The following is a 22,327-nucleotide window of genomic DNA, read 5'->3' as shown; positions in this document are numbered from 1 at the left end:
AATGCGGTTTTTCACCATTTTCACTGCATTTGGAATTTTTTTCCCGCTTCAGAGTACATGGAATGGAATAATTAATACCATCAATATGAAGTGAAAATTTTCATGCAGAAAACAAGCCATCACACAGCTCTTTACGTGTAAAAATAAAAAAGGTATAGATTTTTGAATGTGGGGAGTGAAAAATGGACATGGAAAAACAGGAAAGGGATTTGCCCATGAAAGGAAGTTGTCAAACTTTAATCCCCTAGTGATCTTTACACAATAAAGATCATTTTTAACCCCTTACTTTGCTTTTACACCATCACTCAGTGATGGTCAGTGTGGGCGGGCATCAACTGAAAAAACACTTCAGGAGTCCTCTGTGCTGTGAGATTCTGTGTACTGACAATGTGCTTAGATTATCATGGTTCAGGGCAGGGATGGGACTGCCGCTGTCTCTCATGTCTGTGTTGGTCTGGTCCATCCTGTTCTTACTCCTCTAGTCTCCTCATTGCTGCCAATCCTTCATCAGGTAGAGAATGTCATGGAAACTTCTCCCAGTCGTGACTTATCTCTGCAGAATTTGCCACCTTGGTGACTGTGGCCTCTGGAGAACATCTCCACACTCCACCCCCCAAAAAATCAATCAATATAATGTCCCCTAGTTAGCAGCTAAGTGCCCCTTGCATATACAGATAATACACTTCAAACCATCAATATACTATAATATATAATACCATATAATTTCCCTCATATTAATCTGGTAACCCCAGCACACTTTCCCAGCATATAGGTAGCCTATGCCCTCCAATATGCCAGCCAATATATATCCAGCCAGCCCCATAGTATATAGCCAGCCAGTCCCCTGCCCCCTTCCGGTAGAATACAGTCATATGAAAAAGTTTGGGCACCCCTATTAATCTTAAACATTTGGGGCTTTGCAACAGCTATTTCAGTTTGATATATCTAATAACTGATGGACACAGTATTTTTTCAGGATTGAAATGAGGTTTATTGTACTTACATAAATTGTGCAATATGCATTAAAACAAAATTTGACAGGTGCAAAAGTATGGGAACCTCAACAGAAAAGTGACATTAAAGGAAACCTACCGCTTAAAAGTGGTAGGTTTAGACACATATACATGGCACCAGCTCAGGGTGAGCTGGTGACAGAGCATATTTTTGTTAGGGGAACAAAGCCCCTATCACAGAATTATAAGTTATATTAAGTTATAACTTGGCGCACCGCACTTGGGCATGGCGCACCATGCGCGCGCCCGTGCGTGCGCCGGATTTTAAGTGCTGGAGAGCCGGTGACGTCACCCTGAGCTGGTGCCATGTATATGTGTATAAACCTACCACTTTTAAGCCTCTAGCCGCTTCCTGTAGCTTTTAATGAGTTCCTGGATCCTGGATGAAGGTATTTTATGACTATTCCTCTTTACAAAACAATTCCAGTTCAGTTAAGTTTGATGGTCGCCGAGCATGGACAACCCGCTTCAGATCATCCCACAGATGTTCAATGATATTCAGGTCTGGGGACTGGGAAGGCCATTCCAGAACATTGTAATTGTTCCTCTGTATGAATGCCTGGGTAGATATGGAGAGATGTTTTGAATCATTGTCTTGCTGAAATATCCATCCCCGGCGTAACTTCAACTTTGTCACTGATTCATGAACATTATTCTCAAGAATCTGCTGATACTGAAAGGAATCCACGAGACCCTCAACTTTAACAAGATTTCCAGTGCCGGCATTGGCCACACAGCCCCAAAGTATGAAGGAACCTCCACCAAATTTTATCGTGGGTAGCAAGTGTTTTTCTCGGAATGCTGTTTTTTATGGCCGCCATGCATACACCTTTTTGTATGACCATCTCCATCTTTGTTTCATCAGTCCACAGGTCCTTCTTCAAAATTAAACTGGCTTGTCCAAATGTGCTTTTGCATACCTCAGGTGACTCGGTTTGTGGCGTCCTTGCAGAAACAACTTCTTTCGCATCACTCTCCACCATACAGCTTCTCCTTGTGTAAAGTGCGCTGTATTGTCGACAGATGCACAGTGACCCCATCTGCAGAAAGATGATGCTGCAGGTCATTGGAAGTGGTCTGTGGATTGTCCTTGACTGTTCTCACCATTCTTCTTCTCTACCTTTCTGATATTTTTCTTGGCCTGGCACTTCTGGCCTTAACAAGAACTGTCCATGTGGTCTTCCATTTCCTTACTATGTTCCTCACAGTGAAAACTGACAGGTTAAATCTCTGAGACAACTTTTTGTATCCTTCCCCTGAACAACTATGTTGAAAAATCTTTGTTTTCAGATCATTTGAGAGTTGTTCTGAAGAGCCCATGATGCCGCTCCTCAGAGGAGATTCAAGTAGGAGCACAACTTGCAAGTGGCACCTTACTTACCTTTTCTCATGATGGGATACACCTGGCTATGAAGTGCAAAGCTCAATGATGTCACCAAACCAATTTAGTGCTTCAGTAAGTCTTTAAAAAGTAGTTAGGAGTATTCAAATCAAGCAAATGAGAAGGGTACCCATACTTTTTCACCTGTCAAATTTAGTTTTAATGCATATTGCACATTTTCTGTTTCAGTACAATAAACCTCATTTCAATCCTGAAATATTACTGTGTTCATCAGTTATTAGATATATTAAACTGAAATAGCTGTTGCATAAACCCAAACTAACAACAACTAAAAATGCTTAAGATTAATAGGGGTGCCAAAACTTTTTCATATGTCTGTATATAGCGAGCCTGCCCCCCTGTAGTATATAGCGATGTTGACCGCTTGTAGTATACAGCCAGCCCCATGTAATAGATAGCCATCCTGCCCCCCCGTAGTATATAGCCATGCCCCAAAAATAATAAAATAATATTCACCTACCAGCGCTCCCTAGACCCGCATGGTCCGTCCCACATCATCAGCGTCCTCTCACTCTAGGACCCATTGCCATAGAAAGTGACATCAGCAGCAGCCACGCGCCTGGGTCCTAGAGGGCGCCAGCTGCACACAGCAACATGTGTATCTTAAAGATACACATATCGCTGGGTGCTATGGAGGGCCGGGACGGCGCCCCGGGATGGGAGGTTCAGAGCTCTGCTGCCTCACCTAATCAATAATACACACAGTCAGCTCTGCCCCTTCCTTCTAATCAAGAGCTTATCGTGTCTGTGGTTTGTAGAGCTGGTGGTTCTCTGCACACAGCTTCTGCTGGTCAGGAAGTGCCTCTGTCTGTATTGCTCTTTGCCTCCTGCCCCTCCCCCTGCAGTACAAGAGCTATTCATGCCAGAGGAAACTGCCCAACCATAGTCAGAAGTTTATGGTCATATCCAAGGACAACTAAAAATATAAACATCAGGACTGATAGCGACAGGCTGGAATTCTTTTTGTTAATGACAATGAATTAGAGAATGTGTTATTTTGTTATCCTGAGTGTATTTAAGAACCTAGTCTTTGTGGGAACACTCCTTTAAGAAAAATGCAGGTTCTTCTCTACATATATACAGTACACAGCATACAAATGTAACTTATCTGACCCATCTAATCAAATAATATAATTAAAGTCAAGGGACAAATTCACTTACCATTGATATTGACAGCATGTGTCTTGCATCCTTTGTTCTGTTGTTTCACGGTTGCAGTCTATGTGTGGACACATCTGCTGCTTGATCCAAACTGCATATTAACCCCTTCGTGTCTATGCCATTTTAGACCTTTAGGACCAGGCCTGATTTTTAAAATTTGTGTCATTATAGGAGGTTATAACTTTTTGACACTTTAACATATCCAGGGGATTTTGAGATTGTTTTACCGTCACACATTGTACTTCAAAGTAATATTAAAATTTTGATGATATCTTTTGTGTTTAGTTATGAAAAAAATAGAAATTTGGCAAAAATTTCAAAAAATTCTTCATTTTCATAGTTCAAAATGTTCTGCTTTTCAGGCAGATAGTCATAGCACCCAAGTAACTTTATAACTAACATTTCCCGAATGTCTGCTTTATATCGGCATAGGGTTTTATGCATCTTCTCTCTTTTCTAGGTTGTTAGGAGGTTCAGAATTTTGGGAGCAATTTTTCTCATTTTTAGGAAAAACGCCAAAACCCTTATTTAGAGGCACCTGCTCATCTTTAACTGACTTTGAGAGGCCTAAACAGCAGTAAACCCCCATAAATTATGCCATTTTAGAAACTACACCCCTCAATGTGTAAAAAAATCAACTTTAAGAAGTATGTTAACCCTTTAGATGCTTCACAGTGGTTAAAACAAAATGGAGGTCTAATTTACAAGCTGTCATTTTTTTTAGACAATATATTAATTTTGGCCAAAAATTAAACCGTCACAAAGTATTAAATGACAAAAAACTCCACAAAGTTTGATACCCAATGTCTCCCGAGTCAGAGGATGCCCCATATGTGGTGGTGACTGGTGTACGGGCGCACGGCCGGGCATAGAAGGGAAGCTGTGCAATTCAGAGCAGATCTGCAATGTCACATTTTACAGGCTATCAGGTACATCATTTACGGGGGGGGGGGGGGGGGGGCGAATAGCTAATAATCAGATTTTATTAACTCTTTCTTGGTGGTGGTTAAAAAAATCATTCTTGTTTATGGTTTTTAGCATCCCCCCCCCCCCGACGTTCACCATACCATAAAAATAATGTGTTATCTTCATTCTACGGGTCATCACGATTACGGCGATACCCCATTTATATGGCTTTTTTATGGTTAACTTGGTTTTGCAGAATATAGAACTCATTTTGTGAGAAATTTGCTTGTTTTTGTATCGCCATGTAACAATGGGCAGAACATTTATATTTTTTTGTTTACAGCGCTGGTTTAGAGCTTATTTATTGCGGGACAAGCTGTACTTTTTCTTGGTATCATGTTGGGGTACATTTTACTTTTTTATCACTTTTTATGCGGTCAGATGTGAAAACTTAATAATTTTTGTGAAGTTTTTTGTGTTTTTTTTACGGCGTTCACCGTACGGGTTCAGTGACCATTTTATTTTATTGTACGGGTTGTTACGGACGTTGTGATACCCAATATGTTGTGTTTTTTTGGTGATTTTCATTTTTTTTTATGTTTTATTTGATTACTGCATGGGACGGGACTTAAGGGGACTTTTAAATAATTTTTTTTTAGTTGCACCTTTTTTTTTAACTTTTTTTTTACTGTTTTATTTTGTCCCAGGGTGGGACATGAACAAGTGATCATTTGATCACTTGTTCATTGTAATATGCTGCAATACTAATGTATTGCAGCATATGACATAGTCAGCCTATGCATTCTGCATAGGCTGACAGCTGCACTGTTAGATCGTGCACAGTGCACGATCCTAGCAGGCAGCTGCCATAGGCAGCCCAGGGGACCTGATCGGGCCTCAGGATTGCCATGGCAATGATCAGCACCTCAGTGCCCTGCACGGAGGGTGCCGATCGTCGCGCGATGCACCATAGACGCCGCGGTCACTATGACCGCGGCGTCTATAGGGTTAAACAGTCGGGATCGCGATAGTCGCGATCCCGGCTGTTACTGCGGGATCCCAGCTACCGCGTACCGCTGGGATCCCGCAGCGATCGCAAGGGCTCAGCTTCTGAGCCCGGGTGATCGCCATGACGTGATACTACGTCAAGGTGCGGGAACGACCCGCATCCTATGACGTAGTATCACGTCAAGGTGCGGGAAGGGGTTAAGGCCCTTAAGTAAGCAACAAGGCCCTTATTTTTTTTTAAACACGTTTAGCATAATGTATGGGGGTTCTTGGTTTTTCACACATAACTTTTCCATTTTTGGGAGATTTTTTGGATACAAATAATGCATGATGAAAACTTTTGTGCGTTCATGCAAGTTTAGATTTACCTCATTTTTAAACCTTCTAAACCATCATTTTTAAACCATGTCCCAATATGTAAAAACATAGAATTGACAGTAAGTGAACTTTCTTTCATGATGTAGCACAATCCTTGTGTTCTTTATACATTGGGAGGAGCTTTCCGTTTTGCTCATGATCCCCAATGTGGTAATTCTTCAGATCCATTAGCTAGAAACTAGAACGACTTGATTATAGCCAATTGGTACTTTCCACCTCAATCCGGAGAGGACAATCTTTCTGTAGAGGAGCTTCATCTGCACAGGGGCCCTGTTGCCTCTGACCTCTGTGATGTCACTGGTTCATATTTGTGGTTTGTAGGCCTTACCTACACTGCCTGATCAGCAAATTATCACCTCAGTGCTGAAATTTCCATAGAGCACAAATGTACCTTTTTGCATTGGTCTGACCAACTGTAAAATATTTTTCTTCTAGAAACAGCATTTGACAGAAACAGCTTTAGAGCTATCTTTGCTATTGTAGGAACTATAAATTGCAAACATGGGTAGCCATATAAAAGATGAATTCAATAATCCTACATACAAACAATAACCAAGTTCTTTTCTGCTATCCGCCTCAGCAGTACTACAACTCCTTCTGTGCCGACCGATAATCAGGTACTTGTAGTTAAAGATACCTGCACACAAATATGCTCCGTCCATGGAAACAGATCCCACCTACGGAGCACACTCCCATCCGCACTGTGCTCATGTGGTTGGATCTGTTTCTATGGACTGAGTACATTCATTTTATATAAGCACTGTCTTTAGCTCCTTTATGATAAGGGATGAAAAGACTAAATGATTTTAGTGCGTTTGTGGATTATTGTATTAGTAGATGTAGAAGTTTAGAGGGGTTGGCCACTTTACTGCAAGTGTTCTGTAATGAGGAGGGGGGGGAGGATATTATGTAACTTACCAATATACATCTATTAAAACACTCTTGATATTTAAAAGTAAAATAAGAAATTTTTTCACCTAATCAGCTGTCACTCTGACATGGCCACAGATGGACTTGTTCAGCGCCATGTAGTGAAGAAAAGAGAAGAGAAGACAGAAGCAGTAAGAAACAATGCCCAATGCTCCCCCCCCCCCAGAAAAAACCCCCAAAAAAACAGAACATGTATTTAAACAGAATTGAAATAAACGGATGTGTTTTTTGAGGATGTGCAACGGACATGCCTATGTGAATTATACCTTACAGACTAAAATTCATTATAGTCCAGGAACTACACTAAAAATCATGGAACAAAGAATCCTCATGAGTGTACAGAATCCTCATGCTGTAACTCTACAGCAAAATGCATATAAAACATCACTCTCTTCTGATGCGAAATCGCCAGATCTCATATTTATTCTGGACAACAGCAACATGCTTCAAGTCACTCTCATCCAGGGGTGTTATATAGAATTCACATACCAGGAGAATCAGTACTGATCCAGACACCATAATTGCTGAAGGATGTGCGTCCTTAGAAACTAGATATAATAAAAGTACAATTAGGGATCTGAAAAATAAAATATTCACCCTGTCACTTTATTTGCTGCGTTCTGTATTAACATTCAAAATAGTTGAATGTGGGCGATCACAGCTGTTCAGAGACTGTATGAATGTGCTGCACAGAGTAGGGAACAGTGATCTATCAATAGCAAAGTATCATTTTTTTATCAGATACCTTTTACAGATCTATTCAAAAAGCATAACTTTCCTTTAACTTTTCCTGTTTTACATTATTCAACCCCATCAAGACGCAGTCAGTCTTCACTGTATTTTACTGCTCAGCTCCATTTTTTGTAATTTGACATGTCACTTGTATATGGTTAGAACTTTTGAACACTAACTTATTTAAGTTCTTTACATGTTGTACTTCATGTTAGTGGTACATTTTGGTTGATATATTTTGTATTTAATTAATTAAAAATGACATTTTCAAAATTTTAAATGATCTCCTTTTAAGACAGATAGTTTATTACCCAAATTAAATCCTAACATTTCCAATTTGTCTGCTTTATGTTTTTATCATTTTTAAAATGTCTTTACATTTTATAACATTGTCAAACACCACAAATTGAGCATCGATTTTCTCAGAAATGTCAGTATTACATTTCTTGGAGATTATTTTTGTTTTTATTGAGTTTTAATGTGGGCTGACCACAAAAGGCTTTCAGAAACTGTGCTCACTGCAGGAGAAAGAAACAGAAAAAGGCACAAACACTTCTTTCCTCAATTAAGTATATTACAAAGTTTTCAATTATCACCTACACTTTTCATTTCTGAAATAAAGAGTAAATCTTTGAGTTTAACCCTTGTACTTCGGGCCAATTCTAGCCTTTTTGCTACCGGAGGCAAAAATTAAAATGCTTCACCTACTGGCTATCCTAATCCCCGGCTATATTCTGCCGACAGAATTAACAAAAAAACATGTGAAAAGCCCCTCAAGCTTAAATACAGTTTCAATATACAGTCCTTTCTAGTATAATTAAAATGTCTCCATATACAGATCTACCCCCAGGAATAAAGCCCTATATATAATTCAAGGGGGGAGTGAATCTGTATAGAATATGCAATATCCATCCATCCAAGTTTAATAAAAATCCTGATCCCCCAGATTTTATTATATACAGCCCCCATTTTCCCATATACAGATCCTCCAGTGTAATTATATGCAATATCCCATGTAAAGTCCCCCTCCTCCCACAGTTTAATTAAAATTCTGCCCCCATATAGAGATCCTTCCAGCTATAATATGTTAAAATCGCCTCCTATATACAGTTCGTCCACCCCAATTATATTGTACAGCCCCAACATAATGAGTCCATCAGTAAAATAATAAAGGTTTAGTCACCTCACCTTCCAGGGATTCCACACCTCTGCAGATGTCCTTTTCATTGAAGCCCCCTCAGAATACAACATTCAGGGCTCTGGCATTTGCCGCCTGAGGCAAGATCATTATACCTCATGGTAGATGTGGCCCTGCTTATACTACATAAGATTATAAAAACTCTCACAAACCCATTCCCTACCCTTGAACAAGCAGAAACAGATAATTACACCATCAATAACATGGACCACTAGGATCCTGCCATAAACCATCTTAACACTAGTCCAACAGGGAACTTGATATTAACCATTTCACAATATGATACAATATGTTACCACCAGGAATGTTCCAATTAACCCAGGAAATGCTAATAAAGCAGGGGAGAGGATGAGAGTAAGATTACAGAGGCTATGGTCGTCCCTATGGATCATTAGCATAATTTTAAAAAGTTGATTTTAGAATGAAGGAAGCCATGGATAATAAATATAAGATATCCACAGTCACTGTGCTTGGATCTATGAGTAAATATTCCTAGTTTATCATAATGGATTTTCATGGTAGATTTCCATCAACCAACCTAAGCTATGAGGAATCCTTTTACAATACAAAAGTGAACCAGCAGCCTTGATGCCTGTATAGCTCCATATACCCAGAATACATAGACTATCAATACCAATGGTACAAATTTTAAATGATGTTTTGGGGAAATATGGTATATGTGGTATATTATCCATTATGCAATTCCAGGATTTATAAAACATTCATAAAATATTGTGGTTTTTACAGGTTATTCCCAGGCTTCTGATATATATATATTGGCTGGATATCAAATTTTTGGAAAAATACAGAGCATTTCAATTTCCAGCTTATTTAGCACATAATTTTAATTATTCACACAAAAAAATACATATTAGTACTAGTCATTAAAATGACAAAATATTTCTACCACTATTTCTACAACTTACCATCTAGCCTGCAGCACCATCTACAGTCCATGACTGGTTACTGCATGTATTTTGGAGCATTTGAAACAAAATTATTCTTCTATTTAAAAGGAAATCTACCCTCAATATAACTATGGAATAGCCTGCCTCCGGAACTGGTCACAGCATGGACAGGAGAGAGCCTCAACAGGGGTCTAGATGCCTTTTACATTTAAATAACATTGACGGTTATATAATATAGAATTGTTTCCCTTAAAGAGTAACCATCATTCGGGTGATTTTTGATATTGTGCAAATGTGGTGGGGAGAGGGAGTGTTGTGAACTTTGTTCTAATAACCTTTTTAAGAAATTATTTGTGGTTTGTAAAGAAACAAACTACAAAATTGCCCCAAAGTTACTTCTAAGTTGCTCTGGTAAATTTGTCTGCAACATTAACCCCTTAACGCTGAGGCATATTTCCATTTTTTACTCCCCATCTTCAAAAATCTATAACTTTTTTATTTTTCCATGTAAAGAGTCTTACGAGAGCTTTTTTTTGTGCAACAAATTGCACTTCATAGCAATGGAGTTTAATATTCCATGCCATATACTGGGAAGCAAGAAAAAAAAATCCAAATGGAGTGAAAATGGTGAAAACGCATTTGTGCCTTTTTCTTGTGGGCTTGGATTTTACCACTTTTACGGAGCATCCCAAATGACATGTCTACTTCATTCTTTGGGTCAGTGAGATCAAGGGGATACCAAATTTGTATAGGTTTTCATAAATTAAAAAAAAAAAGTAACATATCCTGTACAAAAAAAATTCTTCATTTTGCCATCTTCTGGCGCCAATATCCTTTTGGTGTACGGAGCTGTGGGTGGTGTCAGTTTTGATGACTTTTTCAATGCTACCATTTTTAGGACTGTATGTCCTTTTGATCATTTTTTATTTTTCATTTACGATTTTTTTTTTTTAAATGAAAATGGCAAAAAAGTGACATTTTGACTTTGGGCGTTATTTTCCGTTATGGGGTAAAATGCCGGGAATAATAGTTTTATTTTATATACTGTATGGCAGTACAAGTGGATTTTTCTCCTCATTCATTACAATGTACAGATCGCACAATGTAATGAATGGGTTAAAACCAGACAACCTTGGGTCTTGGTAAGACCCAAGGCTGTCATGGAAACCGATCGCCTTCCCCCAATGACCTCAAAGGGGGCAGCGATCGAATCCAATATGGTGACACCCAACCGCCGCTGGGATTTAAATGCCTCTGACAGCTTTTGACAGAGGCATTTATCGGACACAGAGTGGGAAGTGGTTAATGGCTTCATGTGCCATCGTTACCCTCTACTACACTGAACTGAAAACGGAATGTGATTCAGAAATAGTGACGTAATCAAGTTTTCTTCTGCGCTGTAAAAATATTAACCCCTTAACGCCGAAGCCACTTTTCACCTTCCTGACACGGCCCATTTTTTCAAATCTGCCCTCTGACACTATAAATGGTTATAACTTTGGAACGCTTTAACATATCCAAGTGATTTTGAAATTGTTTTCTCGTGACACTTTGTACTTCATGTTAGTTAAAAAATTTTGGTGGTATGTTTTGCATTTATTTATGAGAAAATCAGATATTTGGTGAAAATTTGGAAAAATTAGCAATTTTCGAAATTCTAAATTTTCTACTTTTTCCACACATGAGTCATAACACCAAAAAACGTAATAACTAACATTCACCGAATGTCTACTTTATACCTCCATGGTTTTTTATGCATACTCTTATTTTTGTAAGATGTTATGGGGCTTTGAACGTCACGTGCAATTTTTCACATTTTCATAAAAAAAGCAAAATCCTGCTATTGAGGAACCTGCTCAGGTTTCAAGTCACTTTGAGAGGCCTAAATAAAGTAAAACCCCATAAATTACTCCATTATAGAAACTACACCCCTCAACGTACGTAAAACAACTTTTATGAAGTTTGTTAACCCTTTAATTGGTTTACAGGGGTTAAAACAAAATCGGATGCAATTTCGAAATTACATTTTATTTGGCTAAATATATGTGTTTTTCATAAAATGTACAAATTCTCAGTGGATAAAATTCCAAAACGCTCCTCAAAATTTGATCCCCAATCTCTCCCGCGTATAACAATACCCCATATGTGGTGTTAACCTGCTGTAGGGCACACGCCAGGGCATCGAAGGGAAGCTGCGCCATTCAGAGCAGATTATGCATTGTCACTTTTTATTGGCTATACAATCTTTATTTTTTTGGCAATTTGGACATATAAGGGCTTATTTTTTGCGACATGAGATGCACTTTACAAATACTTCATTTAAGTGGGTCTGTAGCTTTTCGATGAGATTTTATTAACTCTTTAATGTATGGAGGAAAAGAAAATTGTCAATTTGGGGTTTCTTTTTTTTTGTATATTTTGGGGGTCGTACACCATACATTAAAAATACTATAATATTTTCATTCTATAGATCACTACGATTACGGTGATACCTCATTTATATAGTTTTTCATTTATTTTTACAATTTTACTGGAGAAAAACTAATATAGAGGAAATCTCATTTGTTTCTGCATCGCCATCTTTTCGGGAACTTAACCTTAATATTTTTTGGTTGACAGAGCTAGTTTAGGACTTATTTTTTACGTGTTGAGTTGTTCTTTCAATTGGTACCATTTTGGGGCACATAACTTTTTTTGATCACTTTTTAGAACATTTTTGTGAAGGGATTTTATGAAAATGTATATTTTTGGCGAGTTTTTCGGGTTTTGTTTTTACGGCGTTCACCGTACAGGTCCAATAATGTTTCTGACTTATTGTACAGATTGTTACGGACGCGGCGATACCAAATATGTGGGGGGTTTTGGTGATTTTCAGGTATTTTTACTTTATTAGATGTGTATAGGGAATGTTTGTGTTTAGGGGACTTTAACTCTATTTAATTAATTATTTTAATTAAAAATTGTGTTTATTCAGTGTTTTTAACTTTTTTTCTTTACTTTTACAGGTTAGCTTGAACAAGTGATCCACTGATCACTTGTTCAAGCTATTCTTCACCTAATACAGTGTAATACAGATGTATTACACTGTATTATGTGAAACACTGAGCATGCTGCGCATGCTCAGTGTGTCACAGCCGGGTCCTGCCAGGAGGCACGGACCCGGCACCCGGAAGAAGATCGCGCAGCCCCGGGCACCGGCAGTCCCGGGGCTGCGATCAGAGCAGCTGGGCCCCCCCCCAGTAAGCGCCGCGGGGAGGGTCCGAATCCAGTTAAATGCCCCTAGATGCCCCTAGCATAGGGGTTAACACCCGCGATCGGAGAAATCTCCGATCGCGGGTGTTAGAGGAGGGTGTCGGCTATAATATATAGCCGACACCCGCAGCTTCTGGCCCTGGCTCCATTCCGGAGCCGGGGCCAGAAGTTTGACGTACTGTTACTGCATATTGCGGGAACGCACCTCCCGCCATGCAGTAATAGTACGTCGAATGTCGGGAAGGGGTTAATGGCCAACATTTTTCTGATTCAACTAAAGCTCCTTTCACACTTACACTTTTCATGCACATGAAACTCTCCGTATGCTCTACAAGTGTGAAAAAAGGAATTGCACTGCAACTGCATTGCATCTTTCACTAATCGATTGGCACAAATATGATCGATCAGAGTCGTCAGTCTTCTTCTTGCACATTTTATGCTTATGGAAAACATTTTGCAAGTGCAAAACAACGCATGTAAAAATGCTAATTGTCCCCCCTCCCCCCTTCAATGGGCTTGTGACAATCTACATGAATTCTGCAAACTTTGTACTGATATGGGAATAACTGAACTTACTTTGCAGGTAAAGTACCTAGTTTTCAGGGGGTCCATTAAAATGCAACTTTTTTTTTTCTTAAGAAAAATGGTTATAAAAATAATGTGACTTCATTGCGACTTAAACACATCCTAAAAGCAGTAGAGCTCAGGTAATGGCATATGCTATAATAATTTTGTAGCCTCTCTCATTACACAAATACCTCATCGGCCTAAACAGCTACCTTTACATTTTTTCATCTACTGTATAAGATCTTGTTTATCCATAAATTTGTTTTCCTTTTGGGTTGGGGGGAGCTAAAAAAAATAAATGCATGTGTATTTGCCTTCTTCAGCGCTCCAGGATTCCAATGCCTCTGTACGTCAGAGCAGCTTCTCTGTGGCTTTTTTTCTGCTGTTCCTCTTGTAGTGAGCAGTGAATCTGAAAGCATTCATAGATCCCTCAGACTCCAGACAAAACCTCTTTCCATTCCTAGAGAAGATTTCCCTTGATGATTCAGCTTAGACTATCCAGAGACTGACGGTGAAGAGTCAATTCATTAGACACTTCTCTCTTAGCTGTCAGTGGCGTACAGGACCGAGCGTATTTCCACAAACAGACAACTGAAAGCGAGAATTAGCCTTGCCGGTAATTAGTTTTCCATTTAGTCCACCATGATGGCCCACTTGGAGGATTACTCTGTGAACACTACAGGGAGAGGAAGAACAGATAACTACACCAAGAAAGGATGCAAGAGGTTTATTAGTAAGTTACTTCACACACAAAGCCAAATAATAATGTCTTCAGGTTTGGGAAAAATTCCAAGCCGTCATGGTGGAATAAATGGAAAACAAATTACCAGTGAGTCTAATTCTCGCTTTCCCTGACGTCCCCCATGCCGGCCCACCTGGAGATGTACCAGATGATATTAGGAATTTTTTAAGGGAAAGACTACTGCTTGTAGGATTTTTCCACCAAACTATAAGTCTCTAGCCGAGTGCAAGTCCAATCGGTAGTGTTTGGCAAGAGTTACAGTGCTGGACTCAGCTTTACAGATTTGATCAAGAGATGCTCCTGCTCTCCCCACCCAGGAAGTAGCTACTGCCCTGGTGGAGTTGGTTTTAAGGTTCATAGGGGATTCTAGGCTTTGGAGGGTATAAACCCCTAATAACTTGTTTAATCCAGCGGGTGATGGTAATTTTTGACACTTTTCTTCCTCCATTCTTTCCTTGGAACTGAAGAAACAAGTTTGAATCTTTTCGCCAAGCATTTGTCATTTCTAGATAGTGTAGTACTACCCTCCTCACGTCTAGAGTATGCCAGTTGGCTTCTCCTGGAGATTTCAGATTTTGGCAAAAGGAAGAGGATAATTTCCTGACTACGATGAAAGTCAGTTGCTACCTTGGGAAGAAAACTGGAATCGAGCTTTATCGAGATCGAGCTTTTATTGAAAGGCCTGGATCTCACCTTATCTTCTGGCTGTTATAGCAACAAGGAAGGCAGTTTTTAGTGTAACATTTCTTACACTTGAGTTCTGTAAGGGTTCCTGCATTAGCCTATTTAAGACTATTAAAAGTACCCATGGGGGTGTTTTGATGGGAATGTTAGATCTAAGACTAGCAAAAGCTTTTATAAACAGTTTTACCCACCTATGTTCAGCCAGAGAGATGTCGAAGAAGACACTGAGGGCCATGATCTGGACTTTTAATGTGCTGGTCTTTAGGCCTTTGGATAGACCTGCTTGTAGAAATTCCAGGATCTGATGTGTATTAGGAGAAGATAGATTAGGTATTTCAGGATGGCAAAAACTAAATTTTTTCCAGATTTTTAAGTAGATAGCCGAGGTGACTGGTTTCCTACTTGCCTGTATTGTCATAATGACTTCATCCGAGAGGCCTTTAGCTCTCAACATCTGTTTTCAGGATCCAAGCCGAAAGCTGAAAGATTTCTGGGCTGGGATGATATCAGGAGATCCTTCCTTCAGGGAAGAATAAATGATTATTCCAATGCCAGGTTTCTCAATGCTGGGAACCAGCTCTTCTTTGGCCATAGAGGCACAATCAGAATGATCTTGAGATTTTGTCTGATCTTCTGTATTGTTCTTGAGATCAACGGAAATGGAGGGAAGGAATAAGCTAGTTTAACTTGCCAGCTGTGACTGAAGGCATCTAGAAGATATTGCGGGCTGTTCTTTTGTAAAGAAAAGTAATGGTCTACTTTTCTGTTTTCTCGGGTGGCGAACAGGTCTATTAGAGGGGTTCTATTTGGGTTAATTGAAAGAACACCTCTTTGTTCAAGCACCATTCGTAAGGGTCTAGCGTGTGTCTGCTTAGGAAGTCCGCTTACACGTTTTCTGACCCCTTCAGGTGTATTGCCATCAGGGAGAGGGCGTTTTCTTCTGCCCATTACAAGATTTTTTTGGAGAGATTGAGAAGAGTTGTGGAGCGTGTGGCCCCTTGGCATCCGAGATAGGCCACTCTGGTTGTATTGTATGACAGTATTTTGAGATTTTTGCCATGAAGTTGACTGGAGCACATCTTTAGGGTTTCCTAGACTCCCTTTAAACTCTTTGAAGTTTGAGGACTTGTCCTTTTTCGCTTGAGACCATTGGCCGTGGACCAATATCCCTGGACGTTTTGTTGCCCAGCATGTCCTGCTTGCATCTGTCATGATAGTTGTTATGGGCCAATTGATCCATTTAAACTCTTTGGTCAGATTTTCCATAGTGTTCCACCAGTTTAAAGATTTTTTTCGCGTAGAGAGGGATCTTTATTTTCTTCTCCAGTTGGTTTAGATCTTTATTCCAAGACATAAGGATCCAGTTTTGTAGATCTCTTGTGTGGTTTTGGCACCGCGGAACACAGGTTATACAAGTCGCAGCAATTTTATGGCCTCTCTGACTGGACAATATTGCTTGTTTTGGAACCACATTACCTGGGATACAAGGCTAAGGGCTTTCTCTTCTGGGAGAAGTGAGCATTGATGTACTGAGTCTAGTAAAATAGCCAGTAATTTTATTTTGGTGCTGGGTTGAAGGTCCGTTTTTAACGTAATTCCCTATCCAACCCAGATGGAATTTTAAAGTTGTGTCCCTCTGGGATATCAGATTTTCTTCTGAGCTGGATATTAGAAGGAGATCGTCCAGGTAAGGAATTAGTAAAATATCCTTTAGTCTTAGAGTAGCTACCACTTCTGCCCTCACCATTTGGGTTCTCTTCAGAGCCGAGGCTATTCACCAAGGTAAAGCTCTGAACTGAAAGTGCACTGGAGACAGGATTGCAAACCTCAGGTATTTTTGATGGGGTGGATTGGGACATGGTAGTACGCGTCTTTCTATGGTGCAAAGTTTCACATTTTCCGGAATTAAAGGCGTTGTAGATCTTAGGGAATCCATCTTAAATTTCATGTATTTGATGTGTCTGTTCAGGTTTTTTAGGTTTATAATCATCCTGTAGGATCCGTTTGGCTTTTGTATTAGAAAGAAGGGAGAATAGTACCCTCTTCTCACTTGATGGAATGGTACAGTGGATATCACATTCTTGTTTAACAGGGATTGCACATGATAAGGTGGAGTTATGGAGAAGAGACTTTCGCTGTCACAAATGTTTGCAGAGGTAGAGAGTTCATTTCGATTTTGGAACCTTCCTGCACTACTCCTAGGATCCATGTATTCTTTATGTTTTGGTTTTATTGGGAGGGGAAAAGAACAAGTCTCCCCTCCCCCTTACATCATTGTTTTCTGACAGGATTGGGTTGGCTACTTTGGGATTTGCTGTATCCCCTACCTCTACCCCCTTTGGGGTAGCTCCACCTGCCTTGCTTGCCTTTACCCGGGTAAGATGGAAATTTTTCTTGGAAATCAAAAAAGGGAGGGTTTTTCTGGGTTCTTAGTTCTTGGAATCCCTTCTTTTTGTCTGCTGCTTTTTCTAAGAAAGCATCCAGTTCTGGGCCAAATAAGAATTTGCCTGTGAAGGGTATGCCGCATAGAATGAAAAAGATTCAAACGATCCAGCACTTTTTTGTGAAAAAATTCTTGCTTCTTTATTGAATCATCATATAAAAATCGATCAGCACATAGTGGTATCCACAAACAGCAAAGGGATTTCCTTCAAAACACACTTGCCGCATGGACTTTTCTTTTGTATGCCGCATAGGTTTGACTTTGGCTGAAACGAGGGTTGGAGGATTTCAGATCAAAGGGCTCCTTCCTGACACTTTCGCCCAAAGCATCAGCGATTAAAGTGATGGCCGATTTTAGAAGAGGAAGACTCTCCAGAAGTTTTTCTTTTGGGGCTCCATTGATGATTTGGTTTCCCAACCCAATGAGCCAGCAGGTTATGGTTCTGGCGACTGAAGTGGTTGCAATGTTTGCTTTTAAACATAGCATCCCTAACTCCCACATCTTTTTTTAAGATGCTGTCCGATTTTCGGTCCACAGGGTCTTTCAGTTGAGTTGTGTCCTCGAAAGGGAGGTCAGTTTTTTTTGACTACCTTCGTAAATTGGACGCCAACTTTTGGAATAGAATTCCACAGTTTCGATTTTTCTTCATCAAAGACCAGTCTATTTCTGAACTCTTTAGTACTGAGATTCGTTTTTATGTTTTTTTTCCATTCCTCACGAATAAGGCCCTCCAGCACAGTATTGACTGGGAAGACCCTCTTTCTTTGCTCTTAGATATCCCAAGAGTTCATCCTGTACAGACTTTATTTCCACAGGATCTTCAATATCCAGAGTTTCTCTAACTGCTTTTAGTAAGGAATCCAGGAAGAAATGAAACCTAGATTCATTTTTTTTCTCCTGCTCCTCTTCGCCCTCCTGGAAAGAACAGCAAGCAACCTCATAATCAGAGTCTCTCACTAGGATGGGCCAACGGTCTTTGAATTATTTGGGAGGAGGAGCTCTGTTGGAGATTTTTATCAAGGGCTTAACCGCCCTTCAAGTTGTACAGGTGACTTTCAAATTAACTCTTTCATGACTGCCCCTGTACCAGGGACTTGAACATAAACCCAAGACACAGGTCAGTCTCTCAGTGTATGTAAAGATCTTTTCCCTCGTTTAATCTCACAAATGCATATCAGACAGAAGAGTCATTGAATAGAATACTGCAATGCTATTGGCCATAATGAATTTACCAGCATATTTCTCAGAAAAGGCTAATAGACCTTGTTCACTGACATGGTTTATACTAATTTCCCTGAGGAGATAAGCTGATGCTAGAACCAAAATATAATGCAGCATGAAGGACAGACTGCTCGCCTGCCAACTGATTCCCTTTGACATTTAATGAGAAGCCAAAGAGGTTACAAAAAAAATTAAGTTTGAATCCTGACTTTAACTTGACAGTGGTCAGCAAACATGTCCGCTGCATCTAAAATGGCGGACAGTCCCTTATTCTGGAATTTCTTAAGTCAAGATGGCGTCCGAAACCTTCTGAAAAAGCTACTTCTGAAAAGATGGATACTACTGTGTTTTTCCCTTCCAACTGAAACCTGGATCTTGGCTCGTCAACTAGAGACGTCTTTTCCTCACGCATGATACTATCCACAAAGTCCTTGCATCCAGGCTTCTTATACAAGCCCTCCTTACATGGTTACTGACCTGCGCCGTGCAATAGAAATAGAACAAATATTCTGCGTCAGTCTTGGTAGAAGAATAAAGACCTCTGGCTTTTTAAAAACTTACTGCTCCTCGTTCCTGACTCCCAAACGCCTAATGCCTGGAGGTCAACACCACTTCCGGTGTGACGCAGCAAACCAGAAGTCTTCATATATCATGGTACCGCCATAGATCAATGAGGGACCACAGGATTAGCACCATGCACCTCTCCTTGGAAGAGGCCAGGAAGGGGATCGATTGAAGCTTGGAGAGGAGGAGCCCAAGAAGATGAGGAGAGAGACCCTTTCTTCCTCCTGACCTGTGTCGGGACTGGAAGAACACTGCAGAGGGATGCAGGGGGAGGGACATTTAACCTCTCTTCTTCCTGCCCTTACAGAGGTCAAGGGTTAATCTTACAGGTGGGCTGACAAGGGGGAAGTCTAGGAAAAATAGATTTTTGTATAGGTTTGTGCTCACATTCAGAACAAAGGCCCCATTCACATGCCCGTAATTGTCACAGCCTTGAAATAGTTGCACAAATTGCAGGCTTATCACGGGTACGATAAAAAGTATATGGTACACGTTCACAGTGCGGCGAGACGAAAATGTCTCTCCGCACCGTGACTGAGCCAGGCAGTCCCAGTTAGGAAGAGATTAGTTGAGATTATTGGTATAAAAATAGGGAATTCTAGACAAGATATTTCATGCTCAGTGGGGTAAAAGCAGGTGATGATAGTACGGTGCTAAGCCGTTGCTGGTTTGGCTCTGCATCGCAACAGAGCAGACATCGGGAGTTGCAGAGTGTCATTGGTAATCTAACGCCGACATCCCCAAGTAACACCCGCAGTCGGAGTGAGCTACGATCCCGGGTGTTAAACCTTTAAATGCAGTGACCGCTGGATTTCAATGGCCGGAGGGATATTCCCCCTGCGCAATCAGCACCTCCCGCAGAGTTTTCATTGCTATGGGAAATGCCTGTAAGGTCCTGTTACCCATGGGACATGTGTTACACATTTGGTAAAAATTCTCAAAATGTTCTACTTTTTCCATGCATAGTCATAACAGCAAAATAACTTAATAACGAACATTCACTGAATATCTACTTTATGTGGATATGGGTTTTTATGCATCCTCTCATTTTTGTAGGTTGTTATGGGGCTTTGAACGTTAAGTGCGATTTTTCACATTTTCATTAAAAAAAACGTGAAATCCTGCTGTTGAGGAAAAGGGTCAGGTTTCAAGTCACTTTAAGAGGCCTACATAAAAAGTAAAACCCTATAAATTACCCCATTATAGAAACTACACCCCTCAACGTAAAACAACTTTTATGAAGTTTGTTAACCCTTTAAATGTTTAGCAATTATCGGATGCAATTTTGAAATTAATATTTTTTTTTTTTGGCTAAATTAATGTGTTTTTCATAAAATGTACAAATTCCAGTGGACAATTTTGTGATGGGATTTTATGGAAAATTTACATTTTTGGCAAGTATTTTGGGTTTTGTTTTCATGGCGTTCACTGAGCGGGTCCAAACTCCGATTGCGGGTGTTGTGTATAATATACAACCAACAACCGCGGCTTCTGGTGCCAGCTCAGTTCAGGAGCCGACGCCAGAAGCTTGACGTAATAGAACTGCAAAATGCGGGAACGGACCTCCAACCATGCAGTACGTCAAATGTCAGGAATTGGCTAAATAACTTCCCACTTCTACCCAACTCACCTCATGCATCTCACAACACATATCTGCTTCTATCATGGAGCAGGCAGTGCAATGTTGCAATTGAAGTGATCAAGGGCTAAAAACATACCCTGGCTGCTCCAACTGCCTCAATAGCATATGGATAAAGGTAGAAAAAGTATTTTTAATATATAGTTCAATACTTGGGGAGGTGGGAGACTCCTAGTATTAGGATAACCGCTCTAAGGCCATTAAAAGGGGAAAACCTCCAGTAAAATAGAAGCTTCACTACTGAGAATGCAACAAAGTGCATCAAACATTTATCATAACTAAAAGCCTAGAAGAGGGTACACAGCCTGCAGACAGACAAGAGTACAATGAGCACTTCCATAAGTGATGGCACTGGAGGCCAGGCACTGCTCTGAGTGCAGAATTGCTAGGTGGTATTTGTTTTATTGTGTTGTCATTTTGTCCTGTCAGGTGATTGTTGGTGCATCTAGGGTGCTGGTCACTGGTGCAGCAGTATTACAATATGGCCCTTGGAGTAATAAAGGCGGTTCTTCCATGGCTTACACCAATAGGTCAGGAATAGAACAGACATTAAAATGTAAATTTCACAACTGTCACAAATTCTTATTAACCCCTTAACGCTGAAGCCACTTTTCACCTTCCTGACACGGACCAATTTTCCAAATCTGCCCTGTGTCACTATAAGTGGTTATAACTTCGGAACGCTTTAAACATATCCAAGTGATTTTAAAATTGTTTTAAGTGGTTATAACTTCGGAACGCTTTAACATATCCAAGTGATTTTAAAATTGTTTTAAGTGGTTATAACTTCGGAACGCTTTAACATATCCAAGTGATTTTAAAATTGTTTTAAGTGGTTATAACTTCGGAACGCTTTAACATATCCAAGTGATTTTAAAATTGTTTTCTCGTGACACTTTGTACTTCAGGTTATTTGAAAAATTTTGGTGGTATGTTTTGCATTTATTTATGAGAAAATCAGATATTTGGTGAGAATTTGGAAAAATGTTTGATTTTTGAACTTCAAAATGTTCTACTTTTTCCATACATAGTCATAACCGCAAAAAACGTAATAACTAACATTCACTAAATGTCTAATATATGTGAACATGGTTTTTTATGCACACTCTTATTTTTGTAGGATGTTATTGGCCTTTGAACGTTAGGTGCGATTTTTCACATTTTCATAAAAAACGCAAAATCCTGCTATTGAGGGACCTGCTCAGGTTTCAAATCACTTTGAGAGACCTAAATAAAAGTAAAACCCCATAAATTACCCCATTATAGAAACTACGCCCCTCAACGTACGTGAAACAACTTTTATGAAGTTTGTTAACCCTTTGTTTTACAGGGGTTAAAACAAAATCGGATGCAATTTTGAAAGTAAAAATTTTTTTGGCTAAATTAATGTGTTTTTCATAAAATGTACAAATTCTCAGTGGATAAAATACCAAAACGCTCCACAAAATTTGATATCCAATCTCTTCCATGTATAATAATACCCCATATGTGGTGGTAACCTGCTGTATGGGCACACGCCAGGGCATGGAAGGGAAGCTACGCCATTCAGAGCAGATTATGCATTGTCAATTTTTATTGG

The sequence above is a fragment of the Engystomops pustulosus genome, chromosome 6 (genome assembly GCF_040894005.1).
Source record: "Engystomops pustulosus chromosome 6, aEngPut4.maternal, whole genome shotgun sequence".
Classification (NCBI taxonomy): Eukaryota; Metazoa; Chordata; class Amphibia; order Anura; family Leptodactylidae; genus Engystomops; species Engystomops pustulosus.
The sequence above is the reverse complement of the archived record's forward strand: the minus strand, read 5'-3'. Positions refer to the sequence as shown.